Genomic DNA, 20,214 nt, shown 5'->3' with positions numbered 1-20,214 from the left:
TAAAGACCACCAGCCACAGTAAGCTGCCTCACTGCATCCTGCTTTCTAAAGCATCGCATCATCCCATGTCATTGCGAGTAAATACACTGTACAACAATAAAAACTTATTTAGCTGTTACAAATGTCACACAAAACAATATCAATAACTATACATTACAAATACCAAAGTATGTCACTAAATCGCCACCAATACGTGTACATGTATAACTAATTTTACAAATAAGCGTGAAGTCTATCCCTGTCACGTGGCCTATTCAGCTCGTAAGACCAAACCAAAACAACCAGCAGAAAACCTACATGTTATATTCAACATGACTAACCTTGCTGCGTTCAATTTAACATTCACAGTTAGCGAAAATTGTAACATCCAACATAACTAATATTTCTTACCTGATCAGTTTGTTATTTTGTTATAATTTGCCTTTTTCTTAGTTCGAACCCCACTCTTGCTTTATGGGAAGTGGCTTCCCACACATTAGCGGAATTATACTGGTTCGCATGCAATTCAAATTCAATCTACATTCTATTTATGCATACATATAATGTTTATCTCGCATAACTGACATATTTCCGGTACTTTTCGTTTATTTATACAGGTATTAAGATTAAAAGACTGATAATACTCCACGATATTAACTTCGGCGGATTAATATTTACTGGTGAATAAAGAGAGAAAAAGAATTAAATGTAAACAAATATGTTAAGTCATTTCATGGTATGCATTTCAGGAAATTTAGGAAGTTTCTTCGCTTTTAAAAGTATCTATCACGACTGTACTTTAAATGTGGTAAGTTTGATAGCCATGGGGCCACAGGTATGCGTGCAATATAACTCAGTTATTGGACCATGTCCACTATATTAAAAAAGACCATTATGGCAGCCACCATTGTATGGCATCGTGCTGCTTTCCACATGCATTGTACGCACGGCCCACTGTATATTAATACCTTTTCCGCACACCAGATTGCACCTGCACATTTAATGGACTTTTTCTACGTTAACAACTACGTACTCTGTGATATTTGGCTATACCACACCCACCCACCTTGTTAAGCCTATTCGCTTTACCAATAGTCCTCAACTTATTTAGTTTCAAGCTGTGGCGTGGGGGGGGGGGTTACTTTCAGTCAAATGTTGACTTCAAAGGTCACGCCAATTTTCCGTTTCATGCAAACATCACGAAATACACAAGGTCGCATAATTTGAGAAGCTACTTATTTTATATATAACCACGAACTCAAGGCCACGTGCTTCATGATGAGAGCATGTGACACGTGATTTCAGTTGGCTATTCAGAACGCCTTATGGAATCAGTTCACAATTAATACTTCCAGTTCAGTACCCACGAATGTAGTTCTAGTCTATTTTTAGAACATTTTTTCCTCTCTCATTTTGGTGGTGATAGAAGAGTTTTATTTATGCATTTTTGGTAGGGATTTAAAGGTAACTGTTTATTCTTCATAATATGAGCTCAGGGTGTTGTTGTATGTGTGTATTTCGGCGACAGTGCACAGTGAGTAATAAGGCCTTGGTGATGCTCCGGAAGTGAAATCTGTGTCCTGTTTACATGGTGATGTGTTGACAGTTCAGCATCTAAAAAAAGAGCAGGTCAACCTTTGACGAGAACTTCACCGTGAAGTCATCTTTGAAGGTAGTTTAGATTAGCATATGATTTGTATTGATTGTCACACAGTGGAAAGGTCAGTACTGAGAAACCAATGTAGATAACATATAGTAAAATTAATTGTGTCCTATGTCCTTATATAAAGTTCTTAGTGCGTGCATCCTGGAATCTTATACAACCGCGCCTCGTTGGAAGTAGGAGCGACATACCGATCAAATGATGTTTACGACCCACCTGTCCATAAATCGAGACAAGATGAAGATTTTTCTGACTGTAATAGTGTTTGTCATTGCAAAAGCCGATGCCAGTAAGATATGGATGCAAATGATTTCAGACGATATTGTTCAGGCCTCCAATTCTGCCAATAATGCTGATCCCATACCTGTATTAGCCGAAAGTCTTGATCTTACAAAATTGGTGGGACTGATCAAAAGAGCAGGACTGACTGATGCACTATCAGGGCAAGGTAAAGTCCACTTTTTCTAATATTGATTTTGTAGTAAACGGCCATGTTAATGTGTCGTAGACAGAAGAACGATTCATTGTTTTATCTCGCGCCCTGCACTCTTTCATGTGTAATTCAAAATATCTGGTATCCAGTTTTTGTCTTTCTCAACTACGAAATTCATCTTTTCAAATGAAATATTAATGAAATTAGGCACTGGGGCTAGTTACCAAGGAAATTAAGAGGATCCGTCGATGAATAGATGCGTGGGTGGGTGGTGTGTCAACACGTTAGATCCTCGCAGCCCTCTATTCATCGACGGGTACAACTAATCTTGATGAAGAGACCCTGCGGACTCGGTGATAACATGCCCAATGTACTCCTGCCTGTGGAACCAATCGCAACATCATCGACCTTTTCCATAAAGTCGAAAGGGGTCTTCAAATGTAATTCGCCGCTATTGGAACACTAATTTCCTGGGCTATGTAACACGAATATCTTGGTACAGCTGTATTTCCGTATATACCCCGATATGCAAACCGAAAATTTGTGAAGCTGTATTTCTGTACATATCTCGATATGTAACACCGTTACAGCTCACTTATTAGGGACCAACAATTTATTGTCCTAGAGTAGGAGCCTGACAATTGGTTCTTGAAATTTCCGTCTGTCAATAGCTGGAAAGAACGTCTTGTAGCAGAATTAGCGCCGCATTACATGTATATCCATTTTGTAGACTCGAAAGAAAATCGCAGCCAGTCCCCGAAAATTGAATGGTCAGTACCTTGAAGTAGATTTATGTACTATGTGTATATATTGTTTCATATGTTGTAATCTAAAACCTGTACTGTAACTAGCGGTTGATGAAGCTTGTTCTATAGCTGACACCCTGTGAAAGGTGTACTGTTATTAGATAACTTGTATATCCAAATAAGTGTTGACAATGAAGCATACTTGTATCTCCAAATAAGTGTTGACAATGAAGCATACAATTTACTTGGCATACTATTTATGTAATAGGCTGTGAATCTTTTAAATGGGGTGCCATCACACGGCCAGGATATTAATCAGAGGGTTTGTAGATAAAAAGAACCGCCTAGTCAAGTAAAAAGTATTTAGTGGAGTTTAGAAATTATGTAAAATTCAAACAGAAAACAGCTGCTCTCCTGAAAATCTTTGGATGATTCGCAGTCTTTAAAAAGGAATACGTGTACTTGTCACATTAACAAGCACTAGCAAGTAACAAGATTTTCCTAATACGAAATTTTTGCAAAACTTGGAATTGGCCTGAATATTTTTCACATCCATTTGTTGGCATACGAGACTCGTGTCAAACACGTGGTTAATAGATCATAAATATTTGTAATATTTAAAATGTTGAAATACATTTTTTTCATAGACATGTCTTTGAAAAACGCAAAAAACACGGTTAATATAATTAAATTTATAACAAAATTCGGTAATTAACTGGGTTTTTTTTTACTAAACTACCGGTACTTTGAAGAATCACCAAATCATCCTTTTTTGTCAAGTCGGATAAACCTCGGATGTGATTGGTGGATACTGATACTATAATCGTTAACTAGTCATATGTAACAATATGGCGGAGGAAGGAGACGAAGTGCGATCAGAACAACTTAAGCCTTTGCTCGTTATAACATGCGGTGAATCAAATACATCTAAATGGCGTGTATTCCTACTACTTCCGATGTTTCACGACCTGGCGGAAATGACCAAGCAATGTTCGATCGAAAAAGTATCGTAAAACGTATCACCGGTAAAATAATACCGCTGTAAACCGGTATACCGCTTACCTCTATCACTGCAGACTTTTGCGGATATTATTACGATTCTTAGTCTTGCTAAGTGACAGAAGTAAGCCGGCAAGTTAGTAAGAGTCAACATTTATTTCGTTGAATACAAAAAAAAAAAATCAAAATTTACAGTCTTGTGAATTAAATCCCAGATAATCCTAAAAGTCCAAATTAACCGTTCCGAGTGAATTGCAGTGTTGAATGTGTTGATGTGCCAACATTCTTGAAGTATCACAATATAATCAAGAATATCCTTGAATGAATTCACAATAATTCCAAGAGTTAGACCAAGGTTTCAATGAACACTTTGTAATTCAAAGAATATTGAAAATTCTTAAATTATTTCTGAGCACAACAATAATTTTAGATCTTAGAAATGAAATTCCATGAAGAATCTGTTAAAATTCCTCAGATTAAAATGACCAGGATGTGAGTCAGTTTGCTTCCAGAACCATCTAAAAAAATTAATTTAAAAAAAACTTTGAAATCAAACATCAGAAAACAAACTATAACTTGCTAATACGATAAACAACCGTTACACTTAAGTCCTACCGCCATGTCAACATGTTTACAAGTCCAATCGAGACTGAAAAACCTTAAAAACAGTATAGATGTGGACAAACGTTAACCACGCAATATATACACATAAATTGGTACTGTAAGCTGGTGGAAGGAGACCAAAATCACAATCGGAACATGTTCGACCTTAAAACGATGTATAATGTGGTTCAACTCGGCCGGAGATGAATCGCCAACACGTGAACTGTTGTTGTTCCTAGTTACATCCAGAGTTATTTCTTAAAGGAGCAATGTCCGGATTATAATGGAATTTTATAACCTTGTGTATGTGCGGCATACTAGTTGAACTCTAGTTGAACTAGTGCTAACAGTATACCGTTACTTCGTGGATGGGAGTACTAAAACGAGCCTATATGAATTGATGGAACAGCCGGAAGTTATTCAGACCGGACACTTTTTCAGCATATTGTTAACATGTTTAAAGATATTCCATACATGTACTAAATTTTTAAAATTCTTTGTAATTAATACATTTTTTTTGTTGAATTGCATCGTAGAAATTAATAATAGAATTGCTGAATTCACTTGTAAAATTGTGTTTACCTTTATACGGTATTTTCTTTTGGATTGTTCGCCATATTTCCATTTGAATAACTACCGTTTTCGTCCCGTTTTGTGCGCAATACAAGGACAGTGCATCTTGTTTCGAAACATAAAACAGGTCACAGTAAATTGCATGCATCGAACAAAATGTCGTAGAATAGCAAGCCTGATTTGGAAAACGAATTACCGCGAGAATTTAGCATTGTCATGACAAGCAAGTTGTTGTAAGCGTATCCATACCAATCAGGGATGGTCCTGGCTTTTAAAAAGCTGTCGCCAAAAAAATCGCCAACCTCAATATTTTGTCGCCAATTTTCAAAAAGTGTCGCCAGAACAAGTAGTGTACATTTTTCCAAGGGTTAATTTAGTCTATTAATGTAACAGGCAATGAAAATTACAAAAGATGGGTTACTTAATTCTTTAATTACAACAAGCATTAACAAAATGTTACAAAGTGTTACATGAAGATCCGTCGCAATTTTAGGGCTGCCCACTTGTTGAATGCAGTTTCAAAGTCTAATTTTTCACATCTGTACGTGCTGATTCTCATGAAATTCTCGAGAGACGAGATGCAGAGTTTATTTCTGATGTCAGTTTTTATGAGGTTCATCTTACTGAATCTACGTTCACAGTCCACAGCACTGACAGGTGACACCAGTAGTCTATCAGCAGCCCCCCCCCCCCCCATGGCTAGCTTCACAAAGCTTGTAGTGAATTGCTTCCTAAATCCCAAGAATGATCACTGAATGCTGTATAAATTTTCTCGACAAACAAAATATGATCTCCATTCCCACGAATGAAACTTACACGAGTCAACACCTGGCAATATTGGACCGTATATATAAGCATAAATTCACACCCAATTTAGAGATTCTTTCACTCTTGTATTTTGAGAAATAAATAATTATTATTAATTATGCAAAACTGGTTGGTTTTTTTTGTGCTATTTCTTGTTTTGGAGTTTAAGTCTCAGCAGCCGTAACACTGATTGATGGCCAAAGGAAAAGAACAATGAGTAAAATGCTGCACTGGCGACAGACATAATTGTGATTGAGATTTTTCCATTTGCTTTGTATTTATACACAGTAGTCAGTACTTCAAAGGTTATCGGTTTTCTATGAAGGTTCAGCAAAACTATTGTACTGGTATATGTAAAAAAAAAAAAAAAACAACAGAAGATTTAGCCATTCAATTAATTGTATCTGTTCTATTCACGTCTTCAGAAGTCGGTCAGTTGTAGGTATAGTGCGGTAGCATGATTGACTGTATCGCAGCATACAGTACTCAGCCCAGATGTCAGCATAAGCAGATTATGATGTAACAATGCACTGTAAAGATGGGGTTGTCAATACGAACAAAGGATTGTTTGTGTAACAGATTGATTCCAATGTATTGCTTAGTCAAGTTTGTGGCTTCCTTTCGTTCTCCCTTTTAATTTATCCAGTCCAAATCTATGATTGTATGTACAAATTAAATAACCAAAAAGTCTGTCGCCAAAAAAATCGCCAGATGGGATATTTTTGTCGCCAATAAGGAAAAAAAATCGCAATTTGCGACATTGGCGAAGCCCAGGACGATCCCTGCCAATATATTGCATCTTGTACTGACTTAATAACTTCATCACAAGTCACTTCTTCAAAATATGACTGTGCTTAGGGATTATATTTTTACCCAGTTCTTCTTTTCAACTAAAACGATAATTTTATTTACTCCATTACATTACATCGGACAAGTTTCTATATGAAATCACATCTACAATTGACCTAGCTTGGTACCATGGTCTCCCATGATGCTCCGCAGACGAGGCCAGACACGCACCGTTGAATGGCTGATAACAGGTGGAGGATTTCAGAAGCTTAGCATCATGGGAGGCCAAGATATCAGGCTAGTAACCAGACGCTAACTGCGAGTAACTTCATATAATAGTCATCGGTCATTTTATTCCGATAATGCAACAACATCCGTCTGTAATCACCCATTGAAGAAATGCTGCCAACGCAGATGCGGAGAAGTGGAAAGGGTGGGGTCTGAATAGATGGAAGACCGGAGAGAAGCGACGAGGCAAAAGACGGTTTTTGAATGTAGATGAGAGCAAACCAATTAAGGTTTGGTCAGATTATTCGTATTAGTCGATTTATTATGACCCATAGCTTGCCTCTTTACAATAGGAACAGCGACGCAACGTGGCGACCATTGGCGTACTAAAGGTAAATGGATGCTGGGCGACGATGATGGCCAGCCCATTTCCGTTGAAAACTATTTTTTGACATCGCCCCTGAGCACACCTGTAGTTTTTTCCACTTCACACGATTTGTTTCTAAATCTTAACCAGAAAATAACATGAACATTTTGACCTCCCCTATACAGAGAGCGTACATGTACATATCTTAACTGCATACAACACGTGTTCATCACATCAAACTATAGTTATCACTGATATGGATGGGTAACCTCAACTTTAGTTACATGTTTAGGTGGATTATTCAAAATAAAATCTTGTACAATTTAGCTGATATTAGTACACTTAAAAGTGAATAACATTGGCATTGATTGTTAGAAGTTTGTTTAATACATATATATTTAAATAAACTTCTATATGTAATTACAACGGCGTAATCTAGGAACACCTGTCGGTTTAAGTTAACTTTTAATGCATAATTTCTAAAGTGCTTATTCAAAGTCCAATGGACAATATGCATGGTGTGATGACCAAGATGGGCACATAGTACTCAGTCTATATCTGCTGCCATCGTGTTTTCCGAGGGCAAAGCAATAGACTAGTTATCTGACTGCAGATCTTGTGTATTTTGAAAGTTTGTTAGTAAACATGTTAAAAACTTGTTATTGTTAGTCGGAGTCTAGCATTCTTCGCGGATCATAAATCGTTATCTCCTCCTAAAGTGCACCTATTGCAAGAACAAAGGACATGTTATTTCTGATTGCTACAGATTGAAAAACGAGCAACATAATAAAGACGAAACTATTCCAAATGCTTTTATTTCTAAGAGATCAAGGTCACGGCTATATATTGAAAGCAATGCATTTGTGTCGAACAAAGCCCGGTTGGATTTTATTATGGATAATTGTGTACCATTCATGTCGAAATCTTCTGCATGTATATCCCTTAGAGATTCTGCCAGTCCTATCCCTGTTAAAATTAAGGGCCACGGGAGCTGTCTTTTATCAGGTACTTTGCCTTTTTAAGAAGTCTTCTTCCAATGAAAGCGTTCGTATTCAGGAGTACTTCTAATGAAAATGTTCGTATTCAGGAGTAGAGTGCGGCTTTAATGTTCCTCTCCATTGTGTATTATTTTGCCCATCTAATGTATTCATTTATTAATAGGCAACGACCTAGCTGTAGAAAAGGTTGTGGTTAATCCACTCGCAATTGATGGTCGTTCTTTGGACCAGGAAGTCGTTACTGTTGAAAATGAAATCCATGCTTTATTTTCCGCTTACGCAGTTACTAGAGCTATGGCAAAGAAAGCTCTTGAGAATGATATTGATCAATAAATTACTTTAGCTATTACATTTATTGGCTAGGCTTTTAACGAGGTCATTTTTGCTCCTGGTATGAACCAATCAAAATATTCATCAGTGATTCTTATGTTTTTCATTCTAATGATGGTGACAAATGACATGACAAATCTCATTGTCGAACAGGAACAAGATCATGAGATCCTGTTTTAGAGGGCTATTAGTGAAACTGAAGCCACACAAGCACGTGTTTCGTTTATATTGCGGTCCTTATGAGAAAATCTGAGGTACCCACTGATGACAGGTGGTCAGTGAACTATCAAGTCAAGTCATATATACAGAGTTTTCTTAGTCTAGCCCATGGAACTCCTTTGGCTTGTGAATACGACTTATCGTAAGAGCTTGGAATTATTTCTATTGGCCGAAAATTAAGTTTGCAAATACTTTAGATCTTGTCGCCCTTCAAATGATAAGCATACACTATCGGAAGATGCAGAATGCTCATCTGCAACTTATTCCTGTATTTGACGAACCATTTAGTTGAATAATGGAACTAGTTGGTCCAGTACCCCAAGACCAAGTCATTAATGAAATTTAGGTATGGCAAAACTATTAGGGAAACGTTTTCAACTTGGTGATTGCACATACTTCAAAATCTTCTTCAGGCTAAGTATTATGATTCTTGTACAGACTTAAATTATTAAGTCCTGGAGGCGAAAAGAAAACCAACGTTGCCATATAAATGTCAAAGGAGTATGTTGATAGAGCTAACCCTGTTACTCATGCAGTCGATTTAGTTTCCCTTACACAAGATTATGCGATGGAATGAAATTGGACTGACTTTGGTGCAACCGATCTTCGGAATTCAGAAATATTGAATAATCTGGACCAGAAACTTGACATCTGCAACTACGAGAAAAAGGTGAACTAAAATAGCAGTTTGAATGAACCTTTTGTTCCAGATGTTTCTATACGGACAAATGGAATCTTATCATGACGTTGAAATTGTAGATACCATACCTGTTAAACATCATCCGTACAGGATGACTCCTCTCATACATGAATGTTTGATAAAATTAAGTATTTGCTGGAGAATTTCATAGAACCAAGTACAGGTGAATAGAGTTCATGATCTATTCTTGAACCGATTCCAGATAAAACTTTCCTCATGTGCACCGACTGTACAAAAAGTGAACTTAAAAAGCCAGATTCATTTCCATTCCTACGAATCTAGGACTGCATTGACAAATTGGAAAAGCATATGTCGCAGAGTTTGAGGTTTTAAAAGTTCTGGCAAATTCTACTCGCGGAAAGGGCAAAGGAAATTCGACATTCCTAACTCTGGATTGACTTTATAATTATAACGAGGTGCCATTTTAGATGAAAGGTTCGCCTTGTACTTCAAACGTTTAATGAATATGATCACATATGGACTAGATATTTGTGATGCTTACATCAATGTGGTCTACAAAGACACCTGAAAATCACTTCCAAATAGGAAATGCTTTGAAAGACTCGGTGATGGGTGATGCAAGTTTGACAATTTATCCAAAAGTGAGTTTTGCCGTGCTGTGTTAACATTCCTATGGATACATAGTGAGACAGTCAAGTTAAACCTATGGGAGTTAAGGTCAACATATCTCTGAATTCTCTGCGCCTAGCAGTAAGAAGCAAATGATATTTTGGGGTATGGCTAGATATTGTCGGAAATTTTGCACAATGTTTCCATAATTGCTGAACCGCTCCTGGGGCCTAGTGGTTAGAGCGTCCGCCTCAAATGCGGGAGGTCGCGGGTTCGAACCGCGACCGAGCCATACCAGAGTCTTAAAAATGGTACTAACAGCTTGACGCTCAGCATATAGAGGTTAGTGTTAGGACTGATGGACCTGGTGTCGGGATAATGTGACTGGGTGGGACATCATGCTACATGTCTGCGGCATGATGCCCCAGTGCTGCACATCACTATAAACTGTCACACTGCAGACGTTGTAGCGATATGACTGAAAAATTGCTAAAAGCTACGTTAAAAACGTAAATCACACACACACGCGCGCGCGCGAAAATTGCTGAACCCCTGATTAATTTGTCGAGTGTTTCATTTGTCTAAAAATGTCTGGAGGCTTGTCAAGTCAAAGGACATAAGAGCGCACCAGTTCTTTCAGCTCCAAACTTAGGCAGTCGTTCAAAATATTTGTTGACGCAAGTGATGGAGATGGTGGTGGAGTTAGTGAGTATTGATTCAGGAAGACAAATGGCGTAGATCAAGTGATTGGCTTTGATATTGGCTTTGCAACACTTTGAAGTGTATGTTAGTTCAGCTCCTTCTCGGCTTATTACATTGTGATTACAACCCTTTTATACCCATTATTATTAGTAAGATGAAAAACAAAAAGCAGCTTGTACAATTTATAACCACATGTATATTTAACTAATAGTTACAAGAAAACTATTTTATACATCTTTGTCTTTGAGGGGAGGTGTTGTGTATTTTGTTATTTGTTGCATTCGCCATGATCATGCTATGTATTTGTATTTTGTAGTTAAAGTTGGTCAAAACCAGTTAATGGTGTACCGAACTAGGGACATGGATTTTGTAAGCAACATAACACGTCGCTAGTATGTCTGAGTATAGATTAATTATCAAATCACTATAAATTGGAGTTAAAGATGTTTATCTGAGTCAATAACATTTTTATTTCAACCTGGAGAAGCTGTTGTACCTGATTTTTATGTTCATTATAGTAATAGACCTCATCTTATTGATAACTTGGAATGTTCTAGAAATTAACCTTTGACTCTTATCCTGGTTCTGTTTTTGACTTGGATTTTATATATTGTTTGCTTGCGAAATTGCAAATTCTTTCCTTAGCTCTTGAAGCTCTGTCTTGTGTTCAGATTTTCGTTTGGATGGAATTCAAATTATTCGCTGGAAATGTAAAGTGCTCATAAATCTTGACAAAAACGTCAGTTTGAAACTATAGTGAATTCAGACGGACATTTGATTATTTTGATGTGATGCATCAGAAATGGTAAGCATATTACAACGTTCGAGACTACAGGCATATCAAAAAGTTTATCATCGGAATTAAGTTAAAGCTTTATCCAATTATACTCTTGATAAAACTCTTGTAACTTATTAAATCTATTATTCACAATACTGCAATTTCCTTTTAAACTTTCACTTTTGGATTCTAGGGAAGTACATTTGTTGAATTTTACAAAATCTGTTTTTCGCCCTTTTGCTATTTTAATTCCATAACGTTGTAACAGTGTATATTTAATAGTTTGCTTTTCTCCATGATTACATGATGTGTATTTGGTAATTGACCCATGTCCAAAATAAGTTAATGGTCTACCTGACAAGTGACATTTTGTTTGGAAACACATCGCTAATATTTCTGTGATTGTAGATCACATACTTAGATCATTATTATTGGAGGTAAATGTGCTTATTATAATAAGTCTAGGGCATTAGTTTTCCGTTTGGAAAGTCCTGAACGTGTCGACGACTTTGAATGTTTTAGAAAGGGAAACTGACGTACATTCTGGCTCTGTTAAATTTGTCATAGTTTTTAATAACATTGTTTGCTTGAAACCCATTTTCGTTTCTACCTTAATATCCGAGGTGGATGCAGTCGTATTGTTGTGTTCTGTTAATTAAGAGGGAGCTATTCACAAGTTCACTGGAATTGCGAAGTGCACATAAGGACCTTTTGCATTATATTGTTACTTCAAGAAACAGCGCCACATTCCATGTCATTGGCACATTTACACAAAGGACACTACATGCACATCTTTTGTATCTTGGGAAATTAATTGAATGTTACATAACCAGTTTTTCGCTCTTTTGTTAAACCATTGGCTCATGTGTAAACACACACACACACACACACACTCAAAGCAGGTACATGGATAAATGCTTAAATAATAAAATGGAACTTGCCAAAAAGATAAAGGAGAAATAGATATACCTTTGCATGGGATTTGTGGAAGTACCAGTTGAAAGACTAATAAAACAGCAATACTATGACATTTATATTACATCATTATGAGCGTTGATACCTTTATTAAACATAACCATTATTCTATCGACCACTGAGCTCCATTCTCGGCAGTGAAATTTCTGCCAATCCACATGGTTTATTTCGATCATGTTTAAGACATTAAAGAAAGGTTCCTATAACTTGTCAGTGACGTTGACTGTAGAGCTAGTACTATTAACCATTACTGTAAATTTAACCAATTAGAATCCGTGCTGCTTTTTAATAAGATCACTAAAATTTTAGCGCACATCAAAAATGGGTTTGGGGGCTTGGGTCACCTCGTCACCAAATAACATATGTAAAACTAGCCGTCAACCTATAGACAAAAATGCACATGTAGTGATTTAAGTACATTTCTTTGCAGTTTTAAATGGCCTATGCATACCAGCAAAGAGATGGTAATTTCTTCGTATGTTTCGACCTTAGACGGATCATGGGCATGACAAGATTTTGATCCAACTCTGGCATTTTTTCTAATGTAGACCAGGTTTGAAGAACGGGAAAATAATTGCACATACAAGTCGGTCTGGCTGTATGTTGCTGGAGGTATAAAAGACTCCAAGAACATCATTTCACCATTGTCACAAATTAAATGATAGTCATCACGCGTTGAAACATATTAACCCACACCTGGCGGGAAATAGCGGACATCAAAACGGCTAAAAGAGTTGCTTAAGTGTGTAGTAAATTTGCCAATGGATTTGTATGAATGATTTTGCGTCTGATTAGTAAGATACTCTTTATATTATTCCACGCCGTGAACATGTAAAAAGAGCTCATCTGTTAAAGTACAAAAGCTGACGGAAGCAAGATCGGAGCAGTTTTAAGAAAATAAGAGAAACAAAATATTAATATTCAACTTGGTATAGTTGACGCTTGGGCGGGATAAGGGCGAAATATGCCAGAGCAAACGTGGCTCATGGCACATCTACTCAGCTTTAGCACGTGTCTTAGACCTACAGGACAGAGTTGAATTTTTCTAAGTGTAGTTTGAGTATCAATAACAGATTCATTTAATTTCAGCAGCCAGACAGATCCACACATGCACACAAACCCCAAATCCGAGATTTTCATACCTTCAGGGGCTGATTAGTTCAACACCGAGTAGTACGTGTTCGGTTTCTCCATCTGGCCGAGCAAGTAATGTCATTGACGATTTAGAAAGGCAATTTAAACTCTTTTCTCACTGGTTGATGTTAGTACTGTTTCATTGCTTAACATTTCTTAACATAAAAGTGCTTGCTATGGTTTCCTTGTATTATTCGAAATGAAAATAACGTTAAAAATAACCCACTGTCTGTTGTAGGCCCATTCACATTGTTTGGACCAACAAACGAAGCTTTCAGAAAATTATACAGAAAGTTTGTGGAGCTTCTAAAAAATAACTCTCCTTGCCGAAATTCCCAAGTTCCACGTGGTGTCTGCCCAACTCCTATCCAAAGATCTTGAGGACATTATCCAAGTCGGGACACTCTGTGGGGACAAGATGATTCGCTTCAATATCTACAAGGACAACACGGTAATATTTTTTTAAGTATTTCAAAAAGTTGCAGAATTAATGTATCAATGCGCAGTCAAGAAATGCCAGAAGAGCTGCCTGAATTTCCTGACCTTGTCGTCAGTTGTTCCTGTGAAATAGTTTACCCGATTTTCTAAGCACCGAACCTGGCCTGAAAATCGTAAATTTCGAACTTAGGTTTGAGATTTAGCCTTTGTTTTGTTACGTTTCATTGACTGAGCGCAAATTAGAACTGCTGGAGAAAATTAACCCAAACATGAAACGAGCAAGAAATTAAAAGTTAAAAGCCCTAGATCAGATGTGATATTTGTGGTACATGTGTTTAATTTAATTTCACCATGCTAGTAGAGGTATCAGAGGTCTTGGAAAGAATTATAATGCTAACTTCTAATCACGACAGAGCCGGACAAAGGGATGTGGGGAGGGGATAGAGAAATGAGCATGAAACAGTAGGAACGTTTCCAAGAGTTTCCTTTTTACAATTAGATGGCTAACATTTTGCTTTAACACTCTTATATGCTGTAGCCTTCAGTGATGTACCCACCTGGACGTCCATAAACCTATGGCCAACTTTGTGCTCCCTCGTAAGGTATTTCTTTATCCGCCCCTGCAAAATTAATCATTTCAGTTTTCGGACTTGAGCTTGGAGAATATGGGGTCTATTCTTTTTACATGGTGAAATAAACTCTTAAACAAGTAACTAAATCGAACTCGTAAATACTCTTAATTGTTTCATGTTCACGCATTTGAATCTTAAAACGAGTAAATGTTTGACTTACACGGACAGTAAAGCATACCATTAATGAAGACTTAACGCCAACATCTAGACTACTGAAACTGGAGCTTGTAATCTGGTAGAATTTGTTGTCCAACCGACCTTAATTGCGTGTATCGTAAACAACTGAGAAGCATGTGCTGGATATTTTTTACATCCGTTGCGAAGCGAAATGTATAGGAATACAATAAACTTAATATAATGGTTGGTGTACCATAGATGGCTGACTAACCAGATCTTAGGGTTTAAATTAAAGCCATACTCAGGTCTTCAGTAATTAATGCCGTCATGAAAGAAACGGCCGTTGGAGTTTGTCTGCAGAATGACAGCACTGTAACACAGTTGTGTTAAAGACGATTGCTATATATGTAGTCTGCATATATTAACTTGCACATATTCCAATTACATTGGTACAACCTGTGATGTAAATGGCACACTTTGTGACAAGTTTCATCTGGATAAATTGCTATATTTTCTGAGAGGATATTGTATACACCTTGCTTTCACAGGTAATAACTGCACAAGGACGTCAAGTGATCAAGCCCGATCAGATGGCAAAGAACGGTGTAATTCACGTAGTGAACAGGGTGCTGTTCCCTGCTCCAGGGAATTTAGTGTATGCAGTATCCAACTGCCCAGTTTTCTCCACCTTCGCCAAGGCCGTGGATTTAGCAGGACTAGTGGATACTTTGCAAGGTTTGTATTCCCTCTTGATGCCATTGTATGATATCTGGTTTTTTAGCAGTACGTGTTCAGCCGCATTTTTCAAGGTGGTGGGATCCTTGAAATTTCAATAAATTGATGGATTCGTCTTATGTTTTTCTATCATCATAATTAAGTTGCTATATTAAATTTTCAAAGTCAGACGTTAAACTGGCCAATTTATTTTAATACAAGTTTCCTTTTTAAGTAATTTTAGAGTTGAAATGTGCATGTTAATCCAAGCAGATTTCATGTGTATTTTTGTATTCCATTAGTGTTGGCTTCGGTGCTGATTTTGAAGTGAGGAGTTTTCATCACAGTATCAAAAATTTTGAACATGTAATCTTATATGACGAAGTAGTTTAGCTGCTTGTATTTTAATCCAGAGTATATATATAATTTACAAGTCTTTAAATCCTCTTAATATTTGTTTATTTCTTCAAATCCTTTAGAAAAATCATGAATTTTCCAACATTTGTTATAAAGAAAATTCAAAGATTCACAATTTTTTAAATCTCTATATTTCTAGATTTGGCTTTACCAAAACACATAAGACGACTTCGTTTTGGATGCATCACTTGTGGCGTCATGAAATCATATTCCTTCCTGCAAGGTTATTGGTGAACATTGTTTTGATTAAAAGTAAAGTTGAAGTTTTAGATTCCGTCATTAGGGTTAGGTTTCGATAGTCAAGTGGGCAAAATATGCAAAACTGGACCAGAGGCGAACTTTACCGGTTACATTTCTCGAAGCACACACTTTACCGGTTACATTTCTCGAAGCACACACTTTACATCATTTAACGTTAAAGAGGTACAAGTTTCATACCTGGTGTAAGGATTTTGTTCCGATTATTGACATGGTTCTACTTGGCGCCTCCATTTAGCTTCTAGATGCTGTAAACGAGGACATGGAATGAAAAATGGAAACGTTGCTAATGCGTTAATCAATATAGATGCAAATTCTTTTTGTAGACATATTTAAAGATTGTGCATGCAACTATACCAGGTTTTGATAATTCTGTTTTTGGCAAGGGGCCTTTTACACTGTTCGCACCAACAAACGAAGCATTTGAACATCTTCCGCCAGGTGTCCTGGACGGTATCTTAAAAAATAAGACCGCTGTAGCAGGTGAGATCATATTTTAACCTCCAGAACTGTCCGATTTTAGAGGATGAAATGGTACATGCGAGAAGAATTGTGTATATACTGTTAGAGTGAAATGATCGTACATTTTCATATATACTGTTAGAGTGAAATGATAGTACATTTCACTAGCAATATGAATTGATTATAAAATGAGATTTTATGCCAGTGCAGGCCTAGGTGAACTTAATTTACGCACACCCACACACACGCGCACACAAAAATGGTAGGACTACTGACAATTCTGAGGACCCACAATGGTCAGAAGGCCCGCTGCCATATGTATAAGTCAGAGGTCCACTGTAAAAAAAAAATAAAAAGCTAGGGCCCACAGATTCTGTCCGAGGCCATGATATATATATATTAAAGACTGGTTGACGTAATTTCAGTACTGTTGGGAAAAAGATTGGTACTTTGAAATTCGTGAAAGATTTTGCCCATCTCGTCGCCTTTTATGAAGGAAAGGTATGGACATGGGCGTTAATTCATTCATTGAATATTAGACCTCAGTATGTCCTGCATGACTTGTATACAGCATATGCAATTTTTTAATCAATTTTTTTAAGATGTACTGAGTTACCATGTTGTGGACGGCGCGTTGTATAGCCCAGGATTGTCGAGTGGATCATTACCAACACTGGAGCCGAGTGGTCTAAAGCGCTTACCGTTCCGGATCACTGCCATCTCACCTCTGTCTGCGTATGTTCGAGTCCAAGGCTCGGCTAGTGTGGGTACGTTGGAAAGCCTGCCAGTAGCTTCTCGTGGGTCGGTGGTTCTTTCCTGGGTTTTCCAGGGTTCTTCCTCCACCAGTTATACTGGCCGCCATATATGGCCTATCTTGTGCTGAAAAATGGCGTTAAACCCTAGAACAACAACAACAACAACAACCAACACTGGAAGGAAAGAATATCCAGATTAAAGTTACATGTAAGTTTTTACCAACCCACATACCACCCACCCACCGTCACTCTCGCTCTGTTCTTTCCCAGTGTTGTACACATCATAGTTAGAATGGCCTTGTAACAGACAAATGTATATGAACTAAAATGATCATAATAGTGAATTCACCCACTTGTATATATTTGATTTCAGAATCTATCGATAGAAAACAATATAGAGAAAAAATCGAAGATCTAGCTTAAAAAATGCTGCATTTGTGTATGTTTTGAAAATTTACTAAAGGATTTTTTTCTTTTGCAGGTATGGGAGTGGTTGTTAATGAAGCTAGAGTGATTTATGCTGATGCTCCAGCATACAATGGCGTAATGCACGTTATTAACAAAGTCTTGATACCGCCCACTGCTCATTATCAGATGCTCTTGAAGCGCTAGTGTACTGACGTAAGAACAGCAGAGCACTTGTTGAATACGATATTACTGCAATAGTGTCTGTATGAAATCTGACAAGTGATTTTCTTTCAACAAATATTTAAAGTACGAATCTGATCGTCATCTTCGTTCAGTTTACCTTTCTAATAAGCTGGTCTGCTTTGACATGATAGATTGTGAATACTCGATAATATTGATTTTTAAAATTAGTTTATAATGTATGTTAATTAGATGTTTCTATATCTGTACATCCTCATGGCACACACAGCATTTAAAGAAATATATGAATTGCATACAAATCGGTTTTCATTGTTTCAGTTATATAGCATCATATATTCCATTGTCCTGCAGTACACAAATGAAGACCGTTTTGCATTTCATTTTGAAAAAGTGATCTAGCTATAAGCAAATACTCTTGCAGTTTGATTCACATTTGTTATGGTGTCTTGTAAGGGGGTGCGGGTGTGAAAATAGTCGTTAAATATATGAATACTCCAATGTAAAGTGCTTATATGTGACGCAGATGGAAATATCTACACCGTGTAATAATTGCCTTCAGTGAAGTGTTTATCTAATTGATGCATGCAAAGAATGATGGATTCTCGTGGTTGTGTGTGTGATAATTGAAATCAAATCAATTTTTACAAAAATCGCCTCTTGTATAAATTCAGTGAGGCATGGGGAGCTTTTGATATGGTCCTTCGTTCATCATGCATCACCAGTTTCACGTTCACTCGTTAAAGACACTTTGTACACAAGTTTACATAGAACATTGTGGCATAAGGGTATTTTTTTATTTGAATTTACGCCGATATGTCATCCAATATGGCCATCGTTATTAATAATAAAATCTTGAAACAAATTCCTGTATTGACAATACCAAAGGTTGGTGGATTGAAGTGATTCAAATTAGCATTTACTAGATAATTTCTTAATACTGCAATCTTCATTACATTAGAGGTATTATTGTGATCTTGTATAAATTTTTACTGAGTATTGTCAGTGGAGATAACTACTATGAGGTCTGCTCATTAAGGTAATTTGAATTGTCTGCCTTGATAAATCTGATCCGAAGGGCTAGTGGATCATTAAATGTACAATTTTCATTACTTTTTATTAGTAATGCGCTGTTTGGTAAAGGAGAATGGACACTACATAGGCATGGAGAGATTGAAAATTCTTTCAGGCTATAACTGCTAAACAGGTATTAACTTGGACGATGTATTCTGCCATAAGGTCATTCAAATTTGCTCATTAATGACTTTTCGTTTAAAATGGAAAAATATTTAAATGCCATCTGCTAAAAAGGACAAAATCGTAAGAAGTTCGACATAAACATTCGGACATTAAGACCTTTCAGATTAATACAAAATATGCCGAAATGTGGTCGATGTTACTAAAACACTTTACCTCCTTTGGATTAATAGACATAATTTAAGACTAATTTGGAATAAAGCATTTGGACAGGAAGGGCTTTAATATTGTACCAATAATGCCGATCCGACATCAGATATTGTCATCGTTACTAAAATAGAAAAGCCTTTAAATTACGTCTTGTAGATCAATACTTACTGACACGGGAAAGCAAATTCCCGAATAATGAACGATCTAAACAGGACCATCTGTATGGGTAGAAAGGAACTTGTTTTATATAAATAATGACTAGCACCATCCTTCGTCATGCACAATCCTTGAACAATTGCTAATTTTCCCCATTGTTTTGTTACGATCTTGTTGTCTAAGCAAGAGATGAAGAAAAACCATCAAGATTACTGTAATTCACAAAATGTGTTTCCCTAGAATTCAAAGTCGAAAATTTAAAAGGATCTTTCAATATTGTGAATTACATCCAAAAGAATGGCGCTCCGAATGAATTCCGTGTGCCAATAGTATTATGAGCTGATGTACCAAGTCTTAATATGCTTTAATGAATTCACAATCCCAAAAATCTCCATTAGCACATTCTACTTCCATTGAAGTTGTTAGATGATTCTTCTCAAATTATATCTGAGCTCGACTAGCAATGGTTTTAGCGCTAATTTAAAGTAAGAATTAATTTTTTATACTTCAGAATATAAAATCCCGTTACAATCTACAATCGTTGAATACGCAATGCAGAAATGACAGTTGAAAAGGCGTACATTAAATTGGGCTTTAGATCCATCCTTCAGTTCTGTCCAACTTTCGTTTTCGCAAAGTAACTCGTTATTACATTTCAA

The 20,214-nt window shown here is 36.8% G+C and overlaps 1 pseudogene across 1 annotated transcript; it reads left to right on the top strand.

Moving 5' to 3' along the window:
- The first annotated feature begins 1,763 nt into the window (after positions 1-1,763).
- Positions 1,764-18,294, top strand: LOC149789184 (transforming growth factor-beta-induced protein ig-h3-like; annotated as a pseudogene). The gene is made up of 6 exons (XR_016424319.1): positions 1,764-2,090; positions 13,832-14,044; positions 15,329-15,515; positions 17,234-17,309; positions 17,566-17,594; positions 17,868-18,294. The product of XR_016424319.1 is annotated as a transforming growth factor-beta-induced protein ig-h3-like (transcript).
- The last annotated feature ends 1,920 nt before the right edge of the window (positions 18,295-20,214 follow it).

Source organism: Sinohyriopsis cumingii, chromosome 11, assembly GCF_028554795.1.
Source record: "Sinohyriopsis cumingii isolate HCF-2022 chromosome 11, ASM2855479v2, whole genome shotgun sequence".
NCBI lineage: Eukaryota > Metazoa > Mollusca > Bivalvia > Unionida > Unionidae > Sinohyriopsis > Sinohyriopsis cumingii.
This window is presented reverse-complemented; position numbering and strand designations above follow the sequence as displayed.